The sequence below is a fragment of the Bombus vancouverensis genome, unplaced genomic scaffold, assembly GCF_051014615.1.
Source record: "Bombus vancouverensis nearcticus unplaced genomic scaffold, iyBomVanc1_principal scaffold0018, whole genome shotgun sequence".
Taxonomy (NCBI): Eukaryota; Metazoa; Arthropoda; class Insecta; order Hymenoptera; family Apidae; genus Bombus; species Bombus vancouverensis.
In genome coordinates this window covers 3,812,494-3,817,349 of record NW_027468910.1, presented here as the reverse complement: position 1 = coordinate 3,817,349, position 4,856 = coordinate 3,812,494, and positions in this window count along the sequence as shown.

The window sequence follows — 4,856 nt, the reverse complement described above, 5'->3', positions numbered from 1 at the left end:
GTTATATGGGATGACGTTATAACGTAATACGTTATATGGTATGACGTTATAACGTAATAGGTTATATGGTATGACGTTATACCGTATTACGTTATATGGGATGACGTTATAACGTATTACGTAATATGGGGTGACGTTATAACGTATTACGCTATGTGGGACGACGTTATAACGTATTGCGTATCATGGGATGACGCTATAACGTATTACGTTATATGGGATGACGTTATAACGAAATAAGTTATATGGTATGACGTTATAACGTAATAGGTTATATGGTATGACGTTATAACGTAATACGTTATATGGTATGACGTTATAACATATTACGTTACATGGGATGACGTTATAACGTAATAGGTTATATGGTATGACGTTATAACGTAATAGGTTACATGGTATTACGTTATACCGAATTACGTTATATGGGATGAAGTTATAACGTATTACGTTATATGGGATGACGTTATAGAGTATTTCGTTATATGGGATGACGTTATAACGTATTACGTAATATGGGATGACGTTATAACGTATTACGTTATATGGGATGTCGTTATAACGTATTTCGTTATATGGGATGACGTTATAACGAATTACGTAATATGGGATGACGTTATAACGTATTACGTTATGTGGGACGACGTTATAACGTATTACGTTATATGGTATAACTTTATAACGTATTGAGTTATATGGTATGACGTTATAACATATTACGTTACATGGGATGACGTTATAACGTAATAGGTTATATGGTATGACGTTATAACGTAATAGGTTACATGGTATTACGTTATACCGAATTACGTTATATGGGATGAAGTTATAACGTATTACGTTATATGGGATGACGTTATAACGAATTACGTAATATGGGATGACGTTATAACGTATTACGTTATGTAGGACAACGTTATAACGTATTACGTTATATGGTATAACTTTATAACGTATTAAGTTATATGGGATGACGTTATAACGTATTACGTTATATGGGATGACGTTATAACGTAATACGTTATATGGTATGACGTTATAACGTAATAGGTTATATGGTATGACGTTATACCGTATTACGTTATATGGGATGACGTTATAACGTATTACGTAATATGGGGTGACGTTATAACGTATTACGCTATGTGGGACGACGTTATAACGTATTGCGTATCATGGGATGACGCTATAACGTATTACGTTATATGGGATGACGTTATAACGAAATAAGTTATATGGTATGACGTTATAACGTAATAGGTTATATGGTATGACGTTATAACGTAATACGTTATATGGTATGACGTTATAACATATTACGTTACATGGGATGACGTTATAACGTAATAGGTTATATGGTATGACGTTATAACGTAATAGGTTACATGGTATTACGTTATACCGAATTACGTTATATGGGATGAAGTTATAACGTATTACGTTATATGGGATGACGTTATAGAGTATTTCGTTATATGGGATGACGTTATAACGTATTACGTAATATGGGATGACGTTATAACGTATTACGTTATATGGGATGTCGTTATAACGTATTTCGTTATATGGGATGACGTTATAACGAATTACGTAATATGGGATGACGTTATAACGTATTACGTTATGTGGGACGACGTTATAACGTATTACGTTATATGGTATAACTTTATAACGTATTGAGTTATATGGGATGACGTTATAACGTATTACGTAATATAGGGTGACGTTATAACGTATTGCGCTATGTGGGACGACGTTATAACGTATTGCGTTTCATGGGATGACGCTATAGCGTATTACGTTATATGGGATGACGTTATAACGAAATAGGTTATATGGTATGACGTTATAACGTAATACGTTATATGGTATGACGTTATACCGAATTACGTTATATGGGATGACGTTATAACGTATTACGTTATATGGGATGACGTTATAACGTATTTCGTTATATGGGAGGGCGTTATAACGTATTTCGTTATATGGTATAACTTTATAACGTATTAAGTTATATGGTATGACGTTATAACGTATTACGTTATATGGGATGACGTTATAACGTAATACGTTATATGGTATGACGTTATAACATATTACGTTACATGGGATGACGTTATAACGTAATAGGTTATATGGTATTACGTTATAACGTAATAGGTTACCTGGTATTACGTTATACCGAATTACGTTATATGGGATGACGTTATAACGTATTACGTTATATGGGATGACGTTATAACGTATTTCGTTATATGGGATGACGTTATAACGTAATAGGTTATATGGTATGACGATATAACGTAATAGGTTACATGGTATTACGTTATACCGAATTACGTTATATGGGATGACGTTATAACGTATGACGTTATATGGGATGACGTTATAATGTATTTCGTTATATGGGAGGACGTTATAACGTATTACGTTATATGGTATAACTTTATAACGTATTAAGTTATATGCGATGACGTTATAACGTATTACGTTATATGGGATGACGTTATAACGTAATAGGTTATATGGTATGACGTTATACCGAATTACGTTATATGGGATGACGTTATAACGTATTACGTTATATGGGATGACGTTATAACGTATTGCGTTATATGGGATGACGTTATAACGCATTACGTTATATGGGATGACGTTATAACGAAGTAGGTTATATGGTATGACGTTATAACGTAATAGGTTATATGGTATGACGTTACACCGAATTACGTTATATGGGATGAAGTTATAAGGTATTACGTTATATGGGATGACGTTATAACGTAATAGGTTATATGGTATGACGTTATAACGTAATAGGTTACATGGTATTACGTTATACCGAATTACGTTATATGGGATGAAGTTATAACGTATTACGTTATATGGGATGACGTTATAGAGTATTTCGTTATATGGGATGACGTTATAACGTATTACGTAATATGGGATGACGTTACAACGTATTACGTTATATGGGATGTCGTTATAACGTATTTCGTTATATGGGATGACGTTATAACGAATTACGTAATATGGGATGACGTTATAACGTATTACGTTATGTGGGACGACGTTATAACGTATTACGTTATATGGTATAACTTTATAACGTATTAAGTTATATGCGATGACGTTATAACATATTACGTTATATGGGATGACGTTATAACGTAATACGTTATATGGTATGACGTTATAACGTAATAGGTTATATGGTATGACGTTATACCGTATTACGTTATATGGGATGACGTTATAACGTATGACGTTATATGGGATGACGTTATAATGTATTTCGTTATATGGGAGGACGTTATAACGTATTACGTTATATGGTATAACTTTATAACGTATTAAGTTATATGCGATGACGTTATAACGTATTACGTTATATGGGATGACGTTATAACGTAATAGGTTATATGGTATGACGTTATACCGAATTACGTTATATGGGATGACGTTATAACATATTACGTTACATGGGATGACGTTATAACGTAATAGGTTATATGGTATGACGTTATAACGTAATAGGTTACATGGTATTACGTTATACCGAATTACGTTATATGGGATGAAGTTATAACGTATTACGTTATATGGGATGACGTTATAGAGTATTTCGTTATATGCGATGACGTTATAACGTATTACGTTATATGGGATGACGTTATAACGTAATACGTTATATGGTATGACGTTATAACACATTACGTTACATGGGATGACGTTATAACGTATTACGTAATATGGGGTGACGTTATATCGTATTACGCTATGTGGGACGACGTTATAACGTATTGCGTATCATGGGATGACGCTATAACGTATTACGTTATATGGGATGACGTTATAGCGAAATAGGTTATATGGTATGACGTTATAACGTAATAGGTTATATGGTATGACGTTATAACGTAATACGTTATATGGTATGACGTTATAACATATTACGTTATATGGGAGGACGTTATAACGTATTACGTTATATGGTATAACTTTATAACGTATTAAGTTATATGCGATGACGTTATAACGTATTACGTTATATGGGATGACGTTATAACGTAATACGTTATATGGTATGACGTTATAACACATTACGTTACATGGGATGACGTTATAACGTATTACGTAAAATGGGGTGACGTTATATCGTATTACGCTATGTGGGACGACGTTATAACGTATTGCGTATCATGGGATGACGCTATAACGTATTACGTTATATGGGATGACGTTATAACGAAATAGGTTATATGGTATGACGTTATAACGTAATAGGTTATATGGTATGACGTTATAACGTAATACGTTATATGGTATGACGTTATAACATATTACGTTACATGGGATGACGTAATAACGTAATAGGTTATATGGTATGACGTTATAACGTAATACGTTATATGGTATGACGTTATAACATATTACGTTACATGGGATGACGTTATAACGTAATAGGTTATATGGTATGACGTTATAACGTAATAGGTTACATGGTATTACGTTATACCGAATTACGTTATATGGGATGAAGTTATAACGTATTACGTTATATGGGATGACGTTATAACGAATTACGTAATATGGGATGACGTTATAACGTATTACGTTATGTAGGACAACGTTATAACGTATTACGTTATATGGTATAACTTTATAACGTATTAAGTTATATGGGATGACGTTATAACGTATTACGTTATATGGGATGACGTTATAACGTAATACGTTATATGGTATGACGTTATAACGTAATAGGTTATATGGTATGACGTTATACCGTATTACGTTATATGGGATGACGTTATAACGTATTACGTAATATGGGGTGACGTTATAACGTA